General features: G+C 40.9%; 1 protein-coding gene and 1 pseudogene across 7 annotated transcripts in view; one reads left to right on the forward strand and one right to left on the reverse strand.

Moving 5' to 3' along the window:
• Positions 1 to 25,610, forward strand: part of MOB3B (MOB kinase activator 3B) — a 191,878-nt gene that overhangs the window by 21,171 nt on the left and 145,097 nt on the right. The window lies entirely within an intron of this gene.
• On the reverse strand, positions 20,933 to 24,064 carry LOC141577440 (glyceraldehyde-3-phosphate dehydrogenase-like; annotated as a pseudogene).

A 25,610-nucleotide genomic window follows, 5' to 3' on the forward strand; every position in this document is an offset into this window, starting at 1 on the left:
GACAGTCCTTCAGTACCATCCACAGCTAATACTACACTGGGCATTAACCATGTCTCAAGTATAGAATTACTAAGTTTGCATTCATTGTTTCACCTTAATATCAAAAGAATCCCACAAGATCCCATTTTACAGTTTTGAGGACTCAAGGTTGCAAAAAATTACATAATTGACAAAGGTTACTTAAAATTCAGGTCTGCCTGATTTTCTGTTAAGCTATATTTAAGTGAAGATAAGTGTCTTGAGTATATCAAATTTTCTTTCTTTTTTAAAAAAAAAAAAGAGAATTGGTCACCTTATAACATCATAGCCTTAACCTCACAAAGTCGTTTTTGAGAAAGGACTTTTTTTTTTTAAATCGTTAAGATGGTAAACTTAATGTTATGTGTTTTTCATCACAATTGTTAAAAAAGTGATTATAACACAATGGGTAATATCAGATATTGGAGTGAAATGGTCTGGGTTCCAGTCCTCGCCCTACAACTTATCTCTGTAACCTTGGGTATATTACTTTTCTTTTTCTTTTTTTTTAATTCCTTTTTTATTTTTTAACACCCTTATTGTGGTATGGTTCCTGTACAGAAAATTGCATATAATTCAGATGTACACTTTGATGAATTTTGTTAGATGTATATACCAATGAAACCACTACCACAGTCAAGATAGCTAACATATCCATCACTCTCCAAAATAAGCTGAATACACTCGGGTCCCTTTTTCTGCCTGTAGAGGGCAAGACCCTTTTCCTCTCCATGCTGTCAGTTTAGATGCTGGAAGCTAGTTATGAGCTGTCACAGTTTGACTGGATGCAGGGGACCAGGCAGATACAATTCCAGGGCGTGGCTGGAGTTCATTTCTGGCTTCTGTGGCAGAGGGAGGAAAAAGCACTGCTGTCCCCATGAGAAGGGGCAAGAGAGGAGGCCTGCCAAGGTCTCCGCATGGCACAGACTGTGGGGAGCATCCCGGGGCTATGCCGAGTGAGCTTGGCTCCTAGTTCAGGTCAACTTGGAGAACCCTGATGCAGAGACAGGCTGTGTGTAGGACCAGAGCATCCTGCAGTTAGAAGAGGGGATAGAGCAATTTCACCACAGCATCTTCAAGTGCAGACAGTACGCAAATCAGTTTTCCCAGAGTTGGTTGCATCAAACACTAATTTTGCAAGAAGTTCTATGAAAGGAGCTTGTTGTGGTTCAAGAAATTTAGAAAACTATATATGTTCAATGTAGACTCACAGTATACATTAGCATATTAAAAGCCTCTAAAATCCTACAGCAAGACACCTGTTAAACTTGTATAACCCATGATATAACAAATTTATTTGACCACATACTTAAAAAAAAAAAAATCACACTTAATAATATTCCGAGGAGCCAGTGTTTAGGGGAATTTACTTCGTGAAACACTGATCTAAATAGGTCATAAAAAGAAGATAATGTTAGAAAATTATCAAATCGAATGCCCAAATTCCAGTGGAACATTATATCTGTGGAGGACTTTGTCACAGAGGGCTGACAGCGTGTTTGAGAGTTGCTGATCTTAATGCATAGGCTTAAATACTAGGTTTTCATAAAAGGATTTGTGCCTACTTCCTTGTGATGTTCTCCTTAGGAAGAACGGAAGATGTTCCTGCCTGTAATCAGAATTTAGTTTTTGCATCCTGGTGGACTGAGGGTTTGGAGGCCACCTGACAAAACAAAGGATTTTCATCTGGAGAACCAAGTCTGACCCATTGGGAGCGGTGGCCTGGAGGTGCTGAGTTAGGGAAGCTTCTGAAAGAGCCCCTCTCTGATTGGCTGATGGCTGCCCTGGCTGTGCACCTGGGAAGGTGTGTCTCTGCCCATCTCTGGACTAGAGTTTCTACCAACAATCCTCGGTTGGCTGAAGGGTATTTTTTGTTTGTTAGTTTTGTTTTTGTTTTTAAATGATATTCAATGCTTACCTTTAATCCAGTGGGATTCTCTGTAGTTTTTGAGTTATTCAGAGGGAAAAATGCTGAATGTAGGATGATAACTTAGAGATGTAATTGTCTAGTCCTTCAACTATAGGGAAAAAGTGAAGAACAATTAAATCACTGAATGAGCATATTCTTGAATGGGGAGGAGATGATGGGATGGAAAAGTGTAAATATTCTTTGGTTTTGATCTTGTGTAGGAGTCAGATCAGGGACTCCACCAAGAGAGTCCTAGGTCCTGTGTGGCTGGACCTGCTGATACAGAGGTTGTTTGGGGTTTGAAGTGGAGAATTCTCTCATAACCACATTTGACCTGATGGCGGGCAGTGAAGTATGAAAGTAGAGCTTCACAAATAGGGAATAGATTCCAGTCTTTGTCCTTCTGGTTGAGGGTGTGCTTTTCCTGAAAGAGCCTCGGGGACTAAAGATAAAACCCAAACTGCAATTTTACAGTTTCCTTTTGTCTAGAAACATCTCTTTTTGTCAAGCAAAATACGAAAGGCTGCCTTAAAAAAATCAATTCTCTGACACTTTCTCTTGCTGGAGCCACACTGCTTTGCTCATCATCTCATAAACAGCCCCTTTTTTAAGATCCTTTGGCTGTAATTGGCATTTTAAATGAGGGCTCTTCTTATGTGTTTGGAAGACACCTGTTTGTGCTTTCTGTGATTTGGATTGCATGTTAAGAAAGCTTTGCAAAGGAAGTTGGCATTCATCGCTAGATACCGCATAGGTAAAAAGTCACGGTTCTGTTCCCAGTTCAGGGAATATGAGACACAGAAAGGAAGAAACTATAGAAGGTGAATCAGACTCAATTAAAGTGAATCTGCACCTCTGTTCTGCATTTCTGCTTTCTGGTCCTCACTTCAATGGTGATTTTTTTTTCCATCATTGTTTGGAAGTTTACCATAGTCCTGAGGTCAGATGAAGTATGCCAGAGCACTTAAGAACAAGATTAAGTTAAGCTAGGTGCAGATAAACAGAAATCTAACTGAAGGGAGGTAATTAGACTTACTTATTTATTATTAAACGGAGGTAGTGGGGATTGAACTCAGGACCTTGTGCATGCTAGACATGTACTCTGCTGCTGAGCTATACCCTTCCCCTGGAGGCTGTCTTAAAAGCTTGATTTTAAATGAAAAAATAAACTTTTAGTGATAACTGTAAGTTATGAATCATTTCAGCATAAAAATGGCAAAATTATTATACTATCCAATATAAGATGGTTCTGAAAATTGCAAACAATATTTAGAAAAAAATGATGCTCCCAAGTTGAGATCCTTCAGTGTTAGAATACATGGTTTTCCTGCGTACACACACACACACACACACACACACACACACACACACACACACACACACACACACACACACAATGGTTTCCTGCTTCAACTTGTCCCTCAGAAGGTGGGATAGTGGCCTGATATGACTCATTTTCCTCACAGACTGGACGTCGCCTTTTTAACGAGAAGTGCCATGAGTGGAAAGCAAATTTGTAAATGTTAAAGTGTCTTCCCTGGGAACCTAAGAATGTTGATTACACTGGACAGTGTTTGAGTTACTCATCTTAATATGTACTTTGGATTAGGTGTGGTTAATATTCCAGTTATTAAAGTGAGATAAGGATGTCTTAACCTGACACATTTCCTTTCCATGTGTTTTAAGCGAGGACGTGAGTTTGTCTTGCCGGGACTATTAGAATAGTAATTTGTTGACATGATGACTTGGAAGGTTAATAGGCTTTGTAAACTTAGAGGGTTTACTCATCCCTTTCGAGAAGATTCTTCTTTTTTAAACAAAAATGCACTTTTCTTTTACATTTAAAAAAAATTTTTTTTTAAATTTGGGGGGGGGCGGGTAATTAGTGGAGGTACTGGGGATTGAACCCAGGACCTCATGCATGTTAAGCAGGCACTCTACTGCTAATCTATGCCCTCCCCCCAGAAGGTTCTTGTTCTTAATTGACTGCTGAATCATGAGACAGGACTCTTGGGTTCTAGTCTCATCCCCTGACTTCTATGTGACTTTTCTTTTTTCCTCCATTTCTCTTTACTACCTGAAAGACGTAAGTCATTCGTAACTCTGAGGTGTGAAAATAAATGCATTTGTTCTTGTAAGTTCTTGGTAAAACACTTAAATTGTAAAACCATAAAACATTATTCCTATTTTAATAAAAGGAGGAAAACAACCCCCGAAGGCATTTAGGAACTTGATTAGGGTCAATGGGTCATGCAGTTTAGAATTTAAATTCATGATTCTTTTCTAGTCTGATCATTGGATGGTCATTTATGCATAGACGGATAAATTTAGTAACATGCACTTTAAAAATCCTATGTTAAGATCTAGTTCTTTTGAATCAGAGGTTGCAAACTGGCAGTCCACAGGTCTATTTTGGTCCTCAGAGATGTTTTTGTTTGCTCCTAGAAAGCACCGATTTTTCTTTTTAGTTGTCAACCTGTAGAAATACACAGATTTCACATAAAATGTTTGATTTCCAGTTACTCTTGGCAAATCCAACAATTCTGAGTCTTTATCCCCACATTAACAGCTGCTGCTAGTGCTGAGTAATAACTGCCCCCTTTAAATGGTGCGGGTGTCCCCGCACTATTTGTCCTTTATCTACCTGATGGCTAAAAGCATTTGCATATGAGACCCTGATCCTACAAATCAGTTTTCTTTGTTGGCCTAGATGAGAAAATTCTGGCATTGAGAATAAATAATTTAAGCATTATTAAGTGGATTTGTATTCAAAGAGATAGGGTACCTGAACAAAAACTTAGGGTACTGCTGCCTTAAACTTGTTTTTGGTATGAAGTGAATTCTCCTAACTTTTTTCTACTTTCTCTTAAGTTTGTCCAGAGGTGTGTTTGCAAATGGTTTACCAAGACCGTGACCTAACCAGCCCTCCCCTCCCCAACACACACATCACAGGCTTATTCCAACAATGCCTCTAATTAATGGTCTGGCACAGCTCATAAGATTCCCAAAGCTAATTAAACACAGGGCTCGTCCTGGTGCCTCCCAGTAGGTTGGGGAGCAGCTTGGTAAATGCTGTGATTGATATGAAAAGTAGCAAGGTATTCTTAAGCACTTTTAGCACTGTTGTTACTCTATGAGGCCCAACCTTTCAACACAGTGGCCTTTTATGTTCTGTGCTTTTGGGGTGTGAGAACATCACGGAGGCTACAAGCGCCACAGCGTTCCTGTGGGCTGGGAATCAAGGCTGGGGGAAGGGGTGGGCAGCCGGGGAGTGACAGTCGGGAGGGGGAGCTGGCAGCTGTTATCTGAATAGCATTTCCCTCTCACATTATCCTTTTGCCGGAGAGCTCCATCCATTCATTTTCATGGTTTCCACCCCTCTGCATACCGCCAAAGCCAGCTTCCTCTGCACATTTTATTTCCTTGTCTGTCTGGGATTGTCATTTCGATTTACTTAGAATCATTGAACTGCTTCAGGAAAAAGATCAGCTATTAGAAACTGGAGCTAGTTGGTAGAGAATCCACTGGGAGGAATTTATTTAAATATAAGAAGTTAATGCCAAATCTATATAGAGCACATCAACTTTATGTTCACTGATTTTTATTTATTTCCATCTATTTCCAACTAATCTAGTGATTAATTTGTTCCATCTGTACGAAGGCTATAGTCATGCTGATAAGAGAACAAAATGAGGAAAACATTTCATATTCTAATTACAAAAGCAATGCACATTTGGTGTAAATGAAAAACTACAAAAATTCGTAAAAATACAAAGAAATTTGAAATCATCCTACCCTATCGTCCAATTATTGTTAACTTTAAAAAAAATCTTTTTTTTAATTCTGTTTTTTTGGTGGAGGGAGGTAATTAGGTTTATTTATTTATTTGTTTGTTTTTAAATGGAGGTACTGGTGATTGAACCCAGGACCTCATGCATGCTAAGCATGTGCTCTACCACTTGAGCTATACCCTCCTCCCTTTTGTTAACTTTTGAGTTTATTTCTTTTCAGTCAAATACATATGTATGTTTTTTAGGAAATTGAGATAATTCTAGACATGCTATTTCATTATCTACTTGTTATGTGCAATACCAAATCATAAATATTTTCATATCTTTAAATGTATTAAAGCTTTTAAAAAGTGTTTATAGAATTATGTTGTCTGGATATCATATGATTGACCTATTTTTAGAAAGATAGATTTTTCCAAATTTAATTATAAACATTTAAAGGGAAGGGATAAATTGGGAGTTCAAGATGTGCAAATACTAACTACTGTATACAAAATAAACAGCAAGTTTATACTGTATAGCACAGGGAGCTGTATTCAATATCTTACAGTAACCTATAGTGAAAAGGAATATGAAAACGAATATATGTATGTATATGTATGACTAAACTGTTATGCTGTACAGCAGAAATTGACATAACATTGTAAACTGAACTTCAATAAAAAATACATAAGCAACAAGGATATATTGTACAGCACAGGGAATATAGCCAATATTTTGTAGTAAATTTAAATGGAGTATACTCTGTAAGAAATATTGCATTATTATGTTGTATGCCTGAAACTAATGTAATATTATAAATCAACTATACTTCAATTAAAAAAGAAATAGTTTAATTCCTTTCAAAAAAATGATAAACAGTGGTGTGATACAGACATTTGTAAGCTTTCACATCCAAATTTTCTGCACATCTATGATTTTTTAATTTGGAAAAACTCCCAGAAACGACTTGTGAATCAAAGGATATAGATGGGCTTTATGGTGACCTCCAGAGAGGTTGTAGGAATTGAACCTCCTAATGGCATTTTGTGAGAGCCCTATAAAGGGAGCTTATCTAAGGATATCTTTTGGGAAAGCCACGCTGAATATTCTTTGCTTTTACCTAGATATTTTTACCCCATGAAAAAGACTAACCACTTAGGCTTCTTGGCTTATAGGAAGAGGAAAGTGAAAGGCTGCCAAATATGAAAATGTTTGGGAAAAGTCTGGGCCATCTTAACCACCATCCTAATTAACATTTGTTTTATATTGTGCATGGGAAACCAACTCTTCTGTAAGAAAACATAAATGTCTTCTGGGGAATGTGTATTTGATTTGAGAACTCTTGGGACCAAGAAAATAAGATGCTTAATAACAACAGCATAATGAGGTCACAGGGGTGCTGAAAGCATTAATTAAAGAATGATTTAAAAGTTCTCCAGAACCTTAGGGAGAGTGTGTGCTGTAGGCTCCCCAGGAGAAGGATTCAGTTGTGAATAGGTGGATTCCATTACTAACAAAAACTAACGTGTCTGACTACCTAGGGCAAGTTGATTAAATCAGAGCCTTAAAAAAAAAAAGCCTAAATGTATTTTTCCCTATTATAAATGTAATGCACCATGTTTGTTGGAATCCTAATATTCTTTCGAGAAGATGAATCATGACTAACCACATCCAAATTTTTGAACATTAAGCTGTAGGATTAACATTTTAAACCTATCTGAAGAGGTTTCAAAGTAGATGTGTACTGACTATAGGAATAGTACCCCAATTTACAATAAGAGAATCATAAGAAGACAGGCCTGAACTGACCAACTGAATTAGAACTTGAGGCTCTTATTAAAAAAAAAAAAATCATGTTATATAAATACATCAAATTTGGACATGTTTCCTAGTTTTGTCTAAAGAAACTTAAATTTTCAGTGGTCCTTCTGGCTTAATGAGGTTTCTAACTCCTAGCAATAAAACCTGATTTTGCTACTGGAGTTTCCTTGGCAAATCCAATCTCCAGTTGTCCACGCAGTGAGATAAACCATGTAAAAACCACATGACTTGATTGTACAAGCTGATGCTGATGTGACGCCCCAGCTGGAAAACTTGTTGTATTATGTCATAAAAGCAATGCAGGGTTTTTGTGATCCTTAATTACATAGAAGATCAAAAACCTGGAGTAGTAGAAGTATAACACTATTGCATCCTTAAAAGAGAATCTGTGCTCATTATAATAATATATGGCGAGCATGATTGTTTTGTAAGAGATGTTGTCTTATTGAGGTACCGAAAATTGTATTTACTGTCCCCAGAGGACAGGAGACCTCCCTTAAGAGAAGGGAGTTCTGGGTCTTTCTTTTTTACAGTAAAGGGAACTCTTTAAACTTTATATTTCTAGAGTTCCTGTCTAGGATTAATCTTTCCTGATGGTTCTTTAAAAAAATTGTTTTTAATTAAAGTGTATGTAATTTATAATATTAGTTTCAGGTGTATAGCAAAGTGATTCAGTTATACATATACATACATACGTATTTTTTCTTTTCAGATTATTTTTCATTATGTGTTATTACAAGAAATTGAATACAGTTCCCTGTGCTATACAGTAGGTCCTTGTTCATCTATTTTGTATATAGTACTGATGGTTCTTTTGCCTGATTATCAAGCTAGATAAAGTACTTAATCCCAACAACATTGATAATATGTGAAGTTAGCCCAGCAATTAAGAAGTATGAAGTTCAAGCCCATTTAGACTTTTATACATTAACCAACAGCAATTTCCTTGAATTTCATTCATTCATGACATTCATGGATCCATTCGCTTATTGACTCGTAGCTGAATTGAGTGTCTGAATTGAGTGCAGCAGACACTCGGGCCCTAAGCATGGGTGCTCACAGCCTACAGAGCAGACAGGAGGATTCCAATAGTGTGTTAAGTGCTACAGTGGAAGTGTGCTCAATGTGTACGGAGCAGGTAACCCTGCCTCAAAGTCTAGCCCATCTCCTTCAGCTTTCTTTATTTCATTTTCATTTATAACTGCTTTACCCTAGAGCCTTGCTGCTCCGATGGTGGCACCCAGACCAGCAGCATTCACATCACTCACAGTTTGTTAGAAATGCAGCATCTCAGACCCCATCCAGACCTATTGAATAATATTTTCTTTTTTAACGAGATATCCAGGATCCAAATTTTGTCACATGACTTAAGCTGTGACTGGGGAAGGGGTACCATAACAAATGTATGCTCTTAAGGACTGAGCAGCGAGAGCTCACTATTGATCAGTGAATGTCGGAATGATTTAGTAATACTAGCTCCCTTTCTTGTGTGTCTATGGCTTGCCAGTGTGACTGCTGAGTGACTTAAATATACGATGATCTTTCTCATTTCTCTCTACAACCAGCAAAAATGCAATACTTATCCCCATTTTGCACATTAGAAAACAGAAGCTCGCAGAGGTTAAGGGATGCCGCGTCCAAAGCCACGCAGCAAGTAATAGCTGAGCCAGAATGCAAACTCAAGACTGCTTGGTTCCAAAGCCTGGCTCTCCCCTGCAGTCATCACCGAGACTCCCCAGTGCTGGTCACACCTCCCTGAAAGCTTGCTTTACACTTAGTTTTTTAAATCTGTCCATTCAGTTTCTTAATAGAAATTTGGTACACTTAACCCAAACAGTCTAAATCTGGAGTCAATTATCTTCTGCTCTAAATACAATTAATAATGGCTCTAAACTTGCTAGCATGCTGCCTAGCGGCTGCCAGTTCCCAAATGCAGTTTTGGTCAGTGGTTGAATCCCATTGATCTGCCTTATTTACAGTGCTAGATAGTAGATAAATTTCTCTGACAATCTTCAGTTGGACTCCCTCTTGGGGATCATTTGGGTGGCATTTGGCTGGCAGATTACCTGTCAGATACCTGGGCCTTAAGAGACTGTTTCTTTGCTATGGGCTGTATATTTTTTAAATTTTATTTTTTATTGAAGTGTAGTTGATTTATAATCTTATTTCAGGTGAACAGCAAAGCAATTCAGTTATATGTATACATACATATATATATATATATATATATATATATATATACATATATTTTCAGATTCTTTCCCATTATAGCTTATTCCAAGAAATCGAATGTAGTTCCCCATGCTATACAGTAGGTCCTTGTTTATCTGTTCTATATATAGTAGTGTGTATCTGTTAATCCCAAACTCCTAATTTATCCCTCCCCACCTTTCTCCTTTTGTGACCATAGTTTGTTTTCATGCCCATGAGTCTATTTCTGATTTGTAAATACAATTTGTATCTTTATTTTTAGATTCCACATATAAGTGATATCATATGATATTTGTTTTTGTCTGACTTCACTTAATATGATAATCTCTAGGTTGCTATAGGATATATTTTACTCAGGCAATGCTTAGTGAATCAACTTTTAGAAGATTTTTTAAAATTCATGGGATTTATTTTTCTTTCCAGTTTTTTTCTGTTCAATTAAAGGAAAAGTGTGACATTTTATGACCATTGTAACAAGTGTGAACATTATGAGGACACAAGAAGAAAAAGTTAGCAATCCCTCCCATAATTTTCTTTCCCACTTCCTTCCTCCCATTTCCTCCATGGACTGGCTTGAATTGTGCCACAGCTTTCTCCTAACTTATGCAAACATACACAAACAGATATGTGCAAATACAGAGTTTTCGGTTTTACAAAAAATATTCTGCAATTTGCCTTTTGTAGGTCATGGACATCCCTTCCTCTACCCTCAAATCTTACTTGCAAAATTCTCTTTTCTTCATTACAAGCATTCTCAATTTGAGTGGTGTGGCGGGGGAGGAGGGATGAGAAGCCTATCTTCAGTTTCGGTGTCTCAGAATGGAGTTAAGGAGATATGCCTAGAAAGGTGGTGATGCTAAATAAAAGGTACTTACAAAATATAAAAATGCCTACACTGATTTTAAGGAATTACCTTTCTCACCTGGCATATAGAAAAGGAATAGTTGATCCTGAGATAGCTGTCTTTCCCCACTCTCCAAAACTAAGCAGCTTGATAGACAGTGGTTAATTTTGGAAAGAAAATATGCCTTATTCTGGCAACATTATTGTGGAGCCTAAAATGTTCTAAAAGGATGCTGCACTCATTTTTTCTGTGCCTACTGCTGTTTTCTCTTGCATAATTTCAAAGCCTTCCATCATTGGAGAGGAAAACATTCTCTTCCTTAATAAACAGCATAAATATACTTCTATTTTCTATTTTTCTAACCTTCCTGTTTACCTGGTGTTGGTACCAAATCGCTTAGCATGAAGGCATCTGTTTTATATTTTGACAGCAGTGACAACCTCAAATGAACAGTTATAAATAACGTATCTTGTTCTTTTTAGTTATGGCCCACGTATTAATTTTGTCCAGACTATATAATGATCTTATTCTTGACATAAAATAATGTATGGAAAGGAGGATTTTAAAAGTGTAAACTACAAAGAATAGTTGTTGTGATTATTATCATCTTCCTCTGCCCAGGTATTCTTTATTTTCTAAATTAAAAAAAAAAAAAGGCTATTTGATGTGTTGTCTGGGGCTTTGATAAGTAATCTTTTGCTTCTGGTTGTTGGCATTGTTGTTAGAATACATTTTCTATTTCACTTTCTGTGCTTCCATCTGGCGTACCCTTGAGTTTCCCCTTGTACCCACAGCACCTGATGCCATTGATTAAAAATGATTCTGGGGGTGGAGGTGTAGTTCAGTGGTAGAGCATGTAGACCTCAGTGGTAGACCTAGCATATGCGAGGTCCTGGGTTCAATCCCCAGTACCTCCATTAAAAAAAATTTTTTTTAATGATTCTAGTTTCACATGGCTATGTTTATTGGAAATAAAGGCATCAAGGTACAACGAAAAGAGCCCTGGAATGAGAGTCAGGAAACCCAGGGAGGTGGACCTTGGAGCTATTTCACTATGAAACTTCAGTGCAGTCGTGCAGTCCGTAGATCGTCTCTCTCACCCCTTACCTTACAAGTCATGTTGGCTTCTTCCACAGCAGATCAAGTGCTTTCACATTCTATGTCTTTGTATGTACGCTTTTCCTTCTGCCCCAAATATGCTGTCTTGTCTCCCACCAAACTCCTGTTCATCTTTAAATGACCAAGTTCAAATCTCATCTCCTATGGGAAACTTTCCTTGAGTCCCTCCCTTAAATACTCTTAATTGCTTCTTCCTCTTTGAGCAAACTCATAATTCTGCACACACTTGAGATAATACTGTTACTACGTCATTGTGATTGTGTGCGTGTGTGCATTTAAATCTCCCTTGCTAAACCATGAGCACCTTCAGGGCATGGACTGTGTCTCTCATTCATCTTGTCTCTCCAGGGTCTTTAACTTCCCCAACACATAGTAGGTATTCTTTACCTGTTTGTTCACTGAAGGCGTGGGCCTCAGTTTCCTCTTCTGCAGTAGGGAGATTGGACCAGCTGGTGTGAAGGCAATGCCATGCAATTCTCTGTTGGACAGAGATCTTAATAAGAGGACCCAGGTCTGCAGAGGCCTAGCCAAGTGGTCCTTTGTGTGTACAGCACAGAAGGGAGGTATGTCTGTGGGGTAAGTTTGGCAGCATTGCTGTTTCATAATGGTGGGCAGAAGAGGCACTTTCCCTCTTTTGAGCTTTAGCTGTACTATTTATTGGTCCTGATGTCTTGTTACATCACCTTAAAGAATCAATAGAATAATCACTGGGTGTTTAATGTTACAATAAATTTGTAAAGTGTTCTTCTCTGCCCCAGTCTCTACTGGCTTTGTATAACCTTTGCTTTGAATAATCCTGTGGTCGTTTTTAATCTGGCCTATGAGATTTGATTACTTAACTAAAAAGTGGTGATTTTAAGAAATTGAAAAACAGGTTGAAAGATTTTCACTAAGTTATTTATGTTTGTCAGAAAATTAACTGATGATTAGGCCCCTTGGCGTTGGGCTAGAAATGACTAGGAGAGCTGATTCGCCCCATTGCTAGACCAATTCATCCCCTCACTCATACCCTCTCCCACTCATCCACAAGTGTTTACCGATGATTCCTGGGTGCCAGGCATCACGCTGTGTGTGAGGCATACAGAGAACAGCAAAATACAAACCCTGCTGATGTGGAGCGCGCTCTCTCTCTCTCTCTAGTGGGGAAGGAGACAGCCAAGTAGTTGGCTTCCACTGTGATAAGAGTTATGGTATAGGAAGCACAGAAGGAGGGTAACTAACTCAGATTTGAGGAGGAGTAGCTTCCCTGAAGTGGGTCTAATCTCAGATCCGAAGGGTGAATAGGAGGGAGCCAAGGGCAGGGGTCAGGGAGCGCCAAAGGAGGATGGTGCTCAAGACAGACAGGATGCCGTGTGCTCAAAGGCTTAGGAGGCAGAATGGCTCTCTGGGGGCACCTGAGAAGGGTATTCTGACTGGGGTGTTGAGTTCAGAGGAGTGGGTTTGGTGGCACTGAGTTCAGGGAAGGGTGAGCTAGGTCCAGATCAGAAGAGGTCCTCTAGGCTGTGGTGACATGATTTAACTATGTTACAAAGGCAAGAGAGAGCCCTTGAGGACCCTGAGCTTGGGGGCCTTGATCAGATTTGGGCTTTAGAAAGATCAGTCTGTATACTCTATGCAGAGGATGGGTGAAACCACTCCTAAATCATTTTTGAAATAGTTATGTGTTTGTTTCTGTCTTTTGTTGTCTAATTCATTTCAATAAACATTATTTCATAACTTTCTCTTTAAATCTCATCTTTCAGGGCTTAAAGGGAGGAGTGTGATTTGCAGAATCCCACTGTCTACTCCCAGTTTCTCGTGTTTTAATTATTTATATCATGAAATATTTCAAACAAACAAATACAGACAATGGTATGGTACACACCTAAATACACACTGCCTAAACCCACGGAAGTAAATAGTTTGCTGCAAAAGCTTAGATCTCTCTTTTTTTAATTGAGGTATAGTCAGTTTAAAATGTGTCAATTTCTGGTGTACAGCACAATTCTTCAGTCATACATGAACATACATATATTCATTTTCATACTCTTTTTCACCATAAGCTACTATAAGATACTGAATATCTTTCCCTGTGCTATACAGTTAGATCTTCTTATTAAAGACATAAAACATTAGAGATACATCTAAAGCTGTAATCCCATTCTTTATCACTCCTCTCTTCTCTCTTGCATTTGATAAGCATTGATCTCCTGAAATTTTTTTTTTTTTTACTTTTACTGTATACATGGAGTCCATCAACAACTAAAGCAAATGTTATAGTTTTTTTAAACTTTGTGATTGTTTTAGAGATACATCTGTATTGATAGTATAGAGAATTTAGTTTGTGTATTCTTTTACAGGTGGAAACTACTCGTTATGACATTGAGCCTTAATGCCTTCGTGGACAAAAAGGAAATAGATTCTTTCCTTATCTGGTGTGGTGTGGTTCCCTTTCCAGGGCCTATCCCCAGCTAGGGAAATTTGTGCTTTGGCACCCTGCAAGCAGCCCTCCAACCCCCATCCCACCCACCCACACAGTTTGCATTTATCTGCTGATTAGGGAAATCCATGCCTCGCCTCCCCCAACATAAGCTGTGATCTGTTCAGCAACATAGTCTTTCTTCTTTCCCATGGTGAGAGAAATGAGCTTAGTGTTTTTGGAAAACTTCGAGGCAAGAGTGGCTTGAGTTCAACATAAGAGAATTAACCCCCAGCATACTTTGTTTTGACTTAAGTCCATTTTACTGCTTTTAAAAAAATGTGAGAGCCCAGGATTCGCAGCTGTTGGATGTAGGCCTAAGGTCCAACCCAAGCCTGTGCAGAGGCACCTGCTGCTTTCAGAACTGCCTGGGAGGGAGGGAATCTCCCCCTACAAAAGGCTTCTGTTGGTTTTCTGTGCGTAGCTGAGAAAGCTTAAGTGACAGGGGAAGAAAACATGAGTGAAAGAGGACAGACCGGGAGGAATCCAAGGAAACACTGTTGACAAAAGGCTGTGCTTGGGCAAAAAGATATGTGTGAGTATGAAACAGCAGAGAAAAATGGAAAAACAAGCCCAAAGTTGCTGGAAAGAAACCCTGGCAGCAAAATCTAAATTTTCCAAAATGAGGATGGGAATCAGATTTTTATCTAAAATCGCCACCAGACATTTGAAACATCACAGCTCGCCCTTTCAGTCTGTGCAAGTTACCAGTTTTTCCAGAATAAGTAGGAACAATTGTGAGCTCCTGCCCTGTGATGGTTGTAACCCTGTGCTGGTCCTTCTCCCACCCCTGGCACGGGATAAGTGGGCTCAGGCAGCCTGGAAATGTACATCACGTAAACCCCGCTTGCCCGGCTACATCGACCACGAGGTCATGTAGTTCTGCTGGGTGTGCAAAGGAGCACCCCGTGTGATTAAGTCAGCGCCACTCTGTGGGTGCATCATGAACCCTCTGTAGATGTGACGCCAATCTTGAATCTCTGTGTAAAAAATTATGTTTGCACGGTACCATATCTGCTGGGCTGAATGTTGAGCTGAGTTTGGTGGTATGGTTAGCGTTCTGAATCATCCCACTCTTGCTGCTGCTACAGCAGCTGCCACCCTGTAAGAGCTAAATTCAGGAAGATCTTGTCTTTGTTCTACCTGATGCTCTCCCTCCTCCACCTCCCATGTTTAACAACATAATAGCAAACCAGTTGGTAAGGGAGCTTGGGAAAATCATTTGCAGACTTCCAGTCCCCAGGGATGATACAGAGCTGCGCCTAGGAAGGCAGGTGTGAGGCTGAGAGCCGGTGGATAAATAATCATCACCTGACTCACGGGAAGCCAGTCTGCGTATTGACAGACTTGTGGGCTGGCCTGGCTTGAAAGTCTCTGTCCTGTCAGAGACAGGTTGGCTCAGTCGGTTAATTCTCTCAGAAATTTGATGTTGGAAATGAAGATTATCAGATAGCAGTGAAAGCTAAAAGGATACGCCCAAGAGGCCACGAGCAAACCAAGTTATGAGAAAGCAGAAACTGTGATTTGCCAGAAACCATGATACAATGCAGAGAAAAGATACATTGAACCACGGTGAGAAAGATGTATGGAGAACTTATGGAAATAGTTGAGTCTTTTCTTTTTAAAATTTTTTTTGGCAGTGGCAAGTAATTAGATTATTTATTTGTTTGTTTGTTTGTTTATTTATTGTAAGGGAGGTACTGAGTATTGAACCCAGGACCTAGTGCATGCTAAACACGCACCCTGCCACTGAGCTATACCCTCCCATGACAGTTGAGTCATTTTAATAGAGGACACAAGACTGGAGATCTTCAAACTCATGTTCCTAAGACTCAAGTGACCAAGCAGTCCTTCAGAAGCAGCCCAGAGTAGGAAGCTTCTAGGTTGCGAGCATCTAGGTAGTACATGACTCATGGTCCAGCAGGCAGTGAGAACTTCCTGTTCACATCAGTTCCCCTTTGCCCCTCAAGTCCCATGGGGGTGATGTGGATGTAGGTGAGTGCTTGTGAACACAGGGGTCTGTTCCACAGCTGAGCAACAATGAGCTTGGGAAACCCCCATTTTTTAAGGGGGACCTACCCATCCTCCCCTCCAGAGACAGTGCCATTATCTTTATTACCCTGGCGGTAGGCAGATCTTTCTGGCCTGGCGATGTGCCCTGTCTTTACTCTGCTGATCAGAAAACAAATGTGCCCTCTGACCTGGAGGGGGACACTGTCTCTAGCTTCCTGGCTGTATGCTGAGGGAAACATTCTGGAAAAGATAGTCTAGTTAATCAGACTGGCAGACACATCATGGAGAATTGTTTCCCACACTGAGGACTCTTAAGCTACCTTGGCTCTCATTCCAATTTCAACAGCCAAGGCCTACGTTCTCCTCGTTGCCATTATGTTCTTACCACTCTCCCCTTCCACTAGCCTGGACGGCTTTCCACTCCTCGCCTTTAGAACTGCAGAAGTGGCACAAAGCTGTAAAATTAGGTTGTAGTCAGACTGCAGGGCCATCAATGCCAGGTGAAAGTTATAATCGAACATGAAACCCTGTGGCTTGGATGCCACGGGACTGGCATTAATGATGCTTAATCCAATTATGCTTATGTTCAATCAGGACGTGATTGCCCAAGATACAGGACATTATTTCCATTCATTGCCTCCATCATGCTTAGTGGACCATTGACTTTGAAACCAGCTTCTAGCCCTCACCCCACCATCCTCTCTTGTAGCACGTGCTCTTCTCATTCTTAGCACACAGCACAATTTGTAATTGTATTTTTTTAGTTTTTAAAAAGTTGTTTCATTTTTTATCATTTTCACAGTTTGTAATTGTATTTTGTACATGTGTGTGTGTTTAATGGCTTTTCCATCACCAGACTATAAGCTCCATTAAAATAAGAATAATGTCTGCTTTGTTCACCACAGCTGACCTAGCAGGTGCTCAAGAAATAGTGGGTGGACAAATTAAATGTAGATTTTTGGACCGTCTTATTGTAAAGAGGCTTGACTAACAGCTCAGTGAGTTTGTATCTGTGGTTAGCAATAGTTAATGGTATAGAATAAGTGATATATAGAAGTAGTGGCTGTGATCCTTATTGTTACTAACATTTTGTCAGTATGTGGATAGGATGCTAATGAGACATTCCACTGAAATTGTCCCCCTGGCAATGAAAAATGCTGGTCTAGAGCTTGGGTGAGTGGTCTGCTCAAAAACAGTGGCGAGGTCAATTTTCCATGGTGGTTCATGTGCTGTTAGAGTTAAAGGCTAAGACAAGTTTTTACTAACTGAGATGTGTGGTCACTGTCACTGTATGTCTCAGAGTCCCAGGCTAGCCCTTCCAAGGTGTGTACCCGGACCTGGCTGTGCAGATGGAGTTTACTGGCCAGTACCTGGGTGAGCCCAATGCCTGCATGTAAGTGCCAGCAGACAAAGCCCCAGGATGCATGGGACCTCTCGTTCTGAAAGAGGGAGAGAGGAAATGTATGGTGGGGGCAGGGGGTCGGTTTGTGCAGGCATCGAGCCCACAGGGCAGAGGCAGGGCTTGGCGGATGGGCAGGCCTGAAATGCAGCAGGAAAAATCCCTGGACCAAACCAAAGGGATGCCCCCTGGGACTGCTGCCCATGGAGCCTTGATGGAGGCTCTTTAATGTGGATGAGTTAGAGTGACTCCAAAGTTGGAGGCTCACAGCAAATATTTTTCAAGTCCTTTATGCTTTTTATTGAAAGTAAAAATAATGGGCTATAGTCTGCTCTCTCTTTTCTGCTTCCCACTCATCAGCTTTGCACAGGGAGAAACGTGCACTTCCTATGGTTTCCTGCTCCACCCGGGTTTTTTGTTTTGTTCCATTTTGGTTTTAATATTAGTCCATTATAGCTGGAAGCATGGAGACTGCCTCTTCAGCCCCGACCTGGGGGGCAGTAGGCTGCCGAGGAAACCCTGGGAGACCCAGCTGGATCCAGGGCTTCTGTGAAGGCACCTGACTTGCCGCTCCCCCTTCTCTCTTTATTAACTCGAATCTCTGAAGGGGAGCCCTTATGAAAGATGCCCAGTCACTTCTATTTTCAACCTGTCCCTAGCTCCAGACACTCTTGACAGATTATGCTTTTTCAGAAGAGCATCCATTATGGAATGCAGGTAACATGTCTCCTTGGGACACTCCTACCCCACAAAGAGGGAGAATTTGGTCTGAACCCCAGTTTCTGGCACTGTGAGTTCAGCACGGCCCCTCACCTCTGCTCTGGCCCCCCTTTTATTTCTCTGTCCCTGCTGCTGAATCATGCAACCTCCTCACTTCTACTCAGAATCCAAGCTGGACTCCAAGATTTATCCTTTTTGCCATGTCTACAAGAAATCCAGTGGAAATCAGCATTTTCCTGGGTCTGTAGTTTTATGAATGATTTCATGAGAGGTGAGGGGCAGAGAAGGGACCACCTCAGCCACGACCAGCCCTCTGCCAAGCCCCCTGTGCTGCCTGGTGTCCCACCAGCTCTCCCTTACCCATCCAGCTGTATCAGATCTCTATGACTTTTTGAGGTCCTGGGTCCTCTTCTGCCCACATACATGCCGAACATGTCAACGTGCGCCTACACCCCATGTTGAATGTCATTTCTGCTGCAGGAAATGAAAGAGTTCTTATAATTTGGCTTTTGAAACTGACTGTAAGTAACTCATTCAATTTATGACTGCTCTGATTCCTCAGGAGTTATGCATTCACATGGTTTTAAAAAGTGGGACAATGTAATCTACCCTATAGAATAAAATATCTTTGAGTATTAGATTTAAAAATTAAGAAGTAAGCATCATATTTATAGATATTTCCTTAAACATTTGTTAATTTGGATGTTTTTCTCTTTAGAATTCTCTTCTTTTAATTGATATTTGTATCAGTGATTTACACTGTGTTAGTTTCAGGTGTACAGTGAAGGGATCCAGTTATATATATATATTGTTTTCCAGATTCTTTTCATTATAGGTTATTACAAAGTATTGAATATAGTTCCCTGTGCTATACAGTAAGACCTTGTTATTCATCTATTTTACATATAGTAGTTAGTGTCTGCAAATCCTGAACTGCCACTTTATCTCTCCCCATCCCCTTTCCTCCTTGGTAACCATAAGTTTAAAAATAGCCATGAAGTACATTCCTCATCTAGAGATTTCATCAGACACCTCAAGCAACCTTTTGAAAGGAGGTACTGGGGATTGAACCTAGGACCTTGTGCATGCTAAGCATGCCCTCCACCTTGAGCTATTCCTACCCTGCCTTAAGCATCCTTTAGAGAACGCTTCACTTGGGAATGGATTTATTTGGTTTGAAGTGTGGAGGGGGAGACTGGAGGCATCCTGGCAGGGGCAGCAGCCTGGGCAGAGGTGCGGAGGCAGCGGCTACAATGAGCCGGGTATGAAAGGCCTTGGAAGCCACACTGAACATTTGGGACCTTACCTCACATGCCACGAGGAAGAACTGACATTGCAGGAACTGGCTTAAATAACAAGCTGAGAGTGACATAAGGTGAACATCCTTGATTCTTTTTTCCCTTCTCTGCTTCCTCTGCTCCATCCTTTCAGGCATCGTTTAATGCCACTATTTTTAACAGGTAGATAAGCCCAGGTACCCAGGAAGCCCCAGAGGAGACTTGGTGTAAGCAGAAATGATGGAACAAAGATGCAGACGTTATTTGGAGTTTTGAGGGACCTCTAGTGCTCTGGGTACTTTATGTTTGGATTATTCAGTGTTTTTCCCATCCTTTAATGTTAGGTCTCTTTAGCCAAATGATAAGGTTGAACAGAGTGGAAATTACAGGGTGTGGATCACAGTGGGTGTTCAGTAGTTTAGTAGAAGCCGTGACTTCCATTTGTGCTGCAAGGGCTTCCTGAGGCTGTTCTTGTTTTCCTTTGTTTTATGTTTTTGTTTCTGCATTTTATGTATCATGCTTTTTGCTTGTTTGCTTGCTTGTTTCATTTTATCTCCTTTTCTTCCATCCACAGTGTTGATAGGATATTCTTTCTTTTTTTTCAATGTTAGCCTTTTTTAAAAAAAGTAGTCGCCTCTGTTTAAGAATCAGATTTCTGGGGGAGGGTGTAGCTCAAGTGGTAGAGTGCATGCTTAGCATGCGTGAAGTCATGGGTTCAATCCTCAGTACCTCCTCTAAGAATAAATAAATACTAAATAAACCTAATTACCCCCCCACCTAAATTAATTAATTAATTAATTAAACTTTAGAAGAATCAGATTTCCCTTAAAACTCAGAATTTCCAGCTTTATTTGAAAGTCGACATGCAGGGCACTGGGCTGTATTCCCACATGGCGTGAGAACTGCCTTCTTTAGACTGATATTCTCTCACCCGTTTACCCTAGGCCCCACTATGCTCTGTTGTCTCCCCGGCCCTCAGGAGATAACAGCTACCATTTCATTTCAGCTGTTGCTTTCCCATACCTGCTGTTTACTCATTCATGTGACTTTGTCTAATCCAGGAGGTGTTGAAATTTGTTACTGTTTTTAAACTGGAACATTCAGTGGATTTACATTTGTTATCATTACTGATATATTTTAATTCACATCTGCCAGAGTCTTTTGTGCTTTCTGTTTTCCCCACGGTTTCTGTTTCTTCTCTTCTTTCTTCTTTGGGGTTGACTGAGTTTGTTGCCTCACTCCACTTTTTCTTCTGTACCACTCTGAAAATTATACTGTCTGTTTTTATTCTTTTCGTGGTTAACCTAGTAATTATAGCTTGTATCTTTAACTTGCCAAATTCTAAAGTGATGGATATCTTTAATTTTTTCTGAACAACACCTTTCCCGCTTATGTCCTCCCAACTCTTACGCAGGTCTTTCTGTATATCTTAAATCTATGTATTTTTTTCTTTTTAAAATCTCACAAGGTATTGCTTGCTTTATTCTTTTGTAGAGTCAATGCTCGTGTTGATTTACCTTTTTTTGTTTGTTTGTTTGTTTTGGGTAGAGTGTACTTTATTGATGGTACATGACAAGGCAGGGCTCCCTAAGCCCCTCCCCTTCTCCAGGGGGTCTGGGATGGAAACTGTGTGGAGGTCGGGAGATTCTCAATGTGTTGGGGGATCAATTTGGGACCAGGACTCCCCAGCAGCTAAGGGCCTCTCTCTTCATCTCGTGCTCTTGCTTGGGCTGGTGGTACAGGGGCTCTTACTCCTTGGAGGCCATGTGGACCATGAGGTCCACCACCCTGTTGCTGTAGCCAAATTCACTGCCATACCAGGAAATGAGCTTGACAAAGTGGTCATTGAGGGCAATGCCAGCCCCAGCATTGAAGGTGGAAGAATGAGTGTCACTATTTAAGTCTCAGGAGACAACCTGGTCCTCAGTGTAGCCCAGGATGCCCTTGAGGGGGCCCTCCAATGCCTGCTTCACCACCTTCTTGATGTCATCATATTTGGCAGGTTTCTCCAGGTGGCAGGTTAGATCCACAATAGACAAGCTGAGGGTGGGAATACGGAAGGCCATGCCAGTAAGCTTCCCATTCAGCTCTGGGATGACCTTGCCCATAGCTTTGGCAGCACTGGTAGTAGCAGGGATGATGTTCTGGGAATCCTCTCAGCCATCACGCCGCAGCTTCCCAGAGGAGCTGTCCACAGTCTTCTGGGTAGCAGTGATGGTGTGGACTGTGGTCATGAGTTCCTCCACAATGCCAAAGTGGTCATGGATGACCTTGGCCAGGGGGCCAAGCAGTTGGTGGTGCAAGAGGCACCAAGTTGGTGGTCAATTTTGAGGGACTTGTCGTACTTCTCATGGTTCACACACATCACAAACATGGAGGTATCAGCAGAAGGGGCAGAGATGATGACCCTCTTGGCTCTGCCCTTCAAGTTGCCCCATTTGATGTTGGCAGGATCTTGCTCCTGGAAGATGGTGATGGACTTTCGATTGATGACAAGCTTTCAGTTCTCAGCTTGACAGTGCCATGGAACTTGCCATGGGTGGAATCATACTGGAACATGTAGACCATGTAGTTGAGGTCAATGAAGGGGTCGTTGATGGCAACAATGTCCACTTAGCCAGAGTGAAAAACAGCTGTGGTGACCAGGCACCCGATATGGCCAAATCCATTCACTCCGACCTTCACCATCGTGTCTCAGAGATGCTGCTGGCACTGAGGAGAGTTCTGGCTGGCTGTTGAACAGGGAGGAGCAGAGAGCCTGATTTATCTTTATAGTTACCACTTTCTGTGCTCTTAATTCTTTCTTGTAGCTTGAGATCTTATATCCTCTTGTATCCTTTTGATTCCTTCTTCTGTGTCCTTTATATGTCTTACATCTGTGATCAATTTCCTTGGCTTGAACTACAGTCTTTAAATTTCCTTTAATGAGGATCTGCCTGTGGCATATCTTTCTGATTTTGCTTATCTGTACATGTTGCATTTGAGTATTATTTTTTCCCTTTTTGTCCCCTCTTTTACTTTGGAAGTGATACATTACATTTCTTTTGCCCCATCCCCACCCTCATTTCCCCTAAAATTATAATAGGCATGCTTAGCTTTAAAAACTTTTAAAAATTGTTCAAAATTGCTATTCTTCTACCAAACAACACAAGGACCTTAAAATGCTTTCAGGTAATTGTACTTTAATATTATTGCTATTTAATATTTTAGTTCCAAGTTGTATATAACTCCTCCCCACTATTAGTCTAAACATTTTTTAAGAACAGTAGTGGTGTTTATAAATTTACTATCATGTTTATTATCTTCTTTACTTATCACTGTTTATCTTACTTTTTTCTTAGTTTACTTTATACTGAAATATATTATTACTGTTTAATATTTTGGCGGGGAGCCTCTGTGAATTGGATATTCTTTTCTTTATATATGGACATGTCTTTATTTCACCCCTCATTTTTGAGCAGAAATTTGGTTAGATATACAATATCAGTTTGACGTAGAAACGTTAAGGAGGCCAATGCGGATAAAGCAGATAAGTGAGAGGGAGAATTGCAAAGGAAGGAGAAATATCCAGGGGTCAGATCTGTAGATCATGGCTTTGTGAACCAACCTAGCAACTCTGGTTTTTATTCTGACTGTGATGGGAAGCCTTTATAGGGCTTAGAGAAGGGAGTGGCTTGATGTCATTCATATTTTCTAAGTACCACTCTGGCTATTGCCTGGATATAGACTGTAGAAGTGCAGAAGTAGAAGCAGGGCAACAAGTCAGGTCCACTGCAGCTGTCCAAGAAAGAGGATGGTGGCTTGGATGGGAGGAGTCACTGTGGAGGCGGTGAGAAGTGTGGGATGTGGTAGCAATTTGAAGATAAACTGTATAATTAATGATGGATTAGATGAGCAGTTAGAGAGTCAAGAATGATCTCTCCTTTCTCTTTCTCTCTCTTTTTTGGTTTCTGTTTGTTTGCCTAAAGCAACTAGATAACTACAGTTGTTATTTTCTGAGATGGGAATACTGGGTGAGGAGCTTGTCTGGAGATTACAGGGATGGAAATCTAGATCTCTGCCGGGTTTTAGAAGTCCCAAATTGCTCAGCAACTTGCTTTTTCATTTTCGTAGACTTCTTTCCATTTCAATACAGATGTACTGACCTCATTATATCTTGAGGGCTGCCCAACATTTCTTGTATAGTTAGATGTCATTCTTGACTGAACTAGCTCTCTCAGAATGGACTTTTGGATCATTTCCCTTTTTTGGGTGTGATTGTAAACAATGATGCTTAAAAGCTGTATTATATCTTGCTGTGTAACAAAATACCCCATAATTTAGAGGCTTGAAAACGACAACATGTATTATCTCCCAGTATCTCTGGGTCAGGAATCAGAGCACAGATGAATGGAATTTTCTAGTTCAGGAACTCTCTCAAGGCTGTAATCAAGGTTAAGGCTTGAGCTAGTCATCTCAAGGATGGACTGGGGAAAGATCTGTTTCTGAGCTAACTCAGTGGTGGCAGGCAGGATTCAGTTCCTGATGGACTGCTGGCCTGAGGGCCTTCATTCTCACTGGCTGTTGACTGAAAGCCACCGTCAGTTCCTTGCCTTGTGGTCCTCTCTGAAGGAGAGTTCATAGCATGGCAGCTGGCTTCATCAAAGTGAACAGGCAAGAGAGGCTGAAAGAATTTGCAAACAAGACAGAAGTCACAATCGTTTAAAACCGAATCTCAGAGGCATTCCCCATCCCTTTTGCTGTTCTATTCACTGGAAGGAAGTCGCTAGGTCCAGCCCTCAAGCAGGCAGAGAGGATTATTCAAGAGCCATGGATACCAGGATGCTGAGGCCATTGGGGGCCATCTTAGAAGTCTGCCTACCCCAGTAGCCCTCTAAACTTGTCTTTTGATAGATTGTTAAAGGTGGGTTTACTGAGGGAAAATGTACGCATTGTTTAAAATTCCAAGTATATCACCACAGATTTTTTTTCAAATGCTTTACTCCAGATTTCATAGTTCATTTTGATGGGATTATTTGCTGTTGCCTGGGAGGGACAGGTTGTATATCTTACAAGAGCCATTGCCCAATTTTATCAGGAGTATCTCTTCCCTTCCTGTCTTCCCTTTTCTTGCCCCTCCAAAATTTCCCAGATCAGGAAATAGCTGTGGGTCTTGTGACAGAAACAATAAGAAGGTTCCAACCAGCAGGCACATTGCCAGCCCCGTCATCAGGGCAACTAGTCTCGGGTACGCTGACCCCAGAGTGAGCCATTCACAAATGCCATTGCCTTCACTTGTCTGCTGGCTTGAGTGAGGTTTTTTCAGCCAGCCTTGCTGAGACAGATGAAAAAGTAAGACTGTGGGGAGGAGTAGGTTTGGCTGATGAGGACTAGGGAAACTCCACTTGAATCATTCCTTCTAAATCCTCAGTCCTCAGGAGTTTCTGGTAGGCCATGGAATGATGAGGTGTACATTTATTTCTTCATTAGTCAGAAAGCCCTTTTAGTTAAAAGGACCCTCTTATGTTTACCTGGATATGGTTGGAGGAAATCTCATGCTGATATCATGAGAACTGCTTTATCTCCTTCCCACACAATTTCAGGGGGCTTTATAAAATTAAGTACATCCTAAACCAAGACCATCATAAAGATGAAATAATGTTTTCCAAGTGTGTGTGGCTGCTCTCAGGTCAGGTGGTCCAGCTGAAAGCTTAGACTGCCTTGGCAGCTTCCCAAATGCACACCGAGGGGTCTTCCTCCCCCATCCTCGCATGAGCAAGGTGGGCAGGGGTGCGGAGCTGGGGAGAACACACCGCCTCTGACAGTGTTGAGGGAACATGTTGACGGGGTCCATCATTGACTTTCCCTGTTTGGGGCTAGCCCTTTGGGTGGAGAAAGGTCTGGAATTCCCCATGCTCTGTCTCGACTTTCTACTTTCAGGTTGCTACATGGTGCCCATGAGCCAGGAGGCCCTCTTTGAATGTAGATCAGTTTAGGGACCTAGCTCCCAGGGCAGGAGCTCCACTTCTTGCTTGTGATGCCAGCTTGGAAAGCTTCTCTTACTAGACA

This window comes from Camelus bactrianus, chromosome 4, assembly GCF_048773025.1.
Source record: "Camelus bactrianus isolate YW-2024 breed Bactrian camel chromosome 4, ASM4877302v1, whole genome shotgun sequence".
Classification (NCBI taxonomy): Eukaryota; Metazoa; Chordata; class Mammalia; order Artiodactyla; family Camelidae; genus Camelus; species Camelus bactrianus.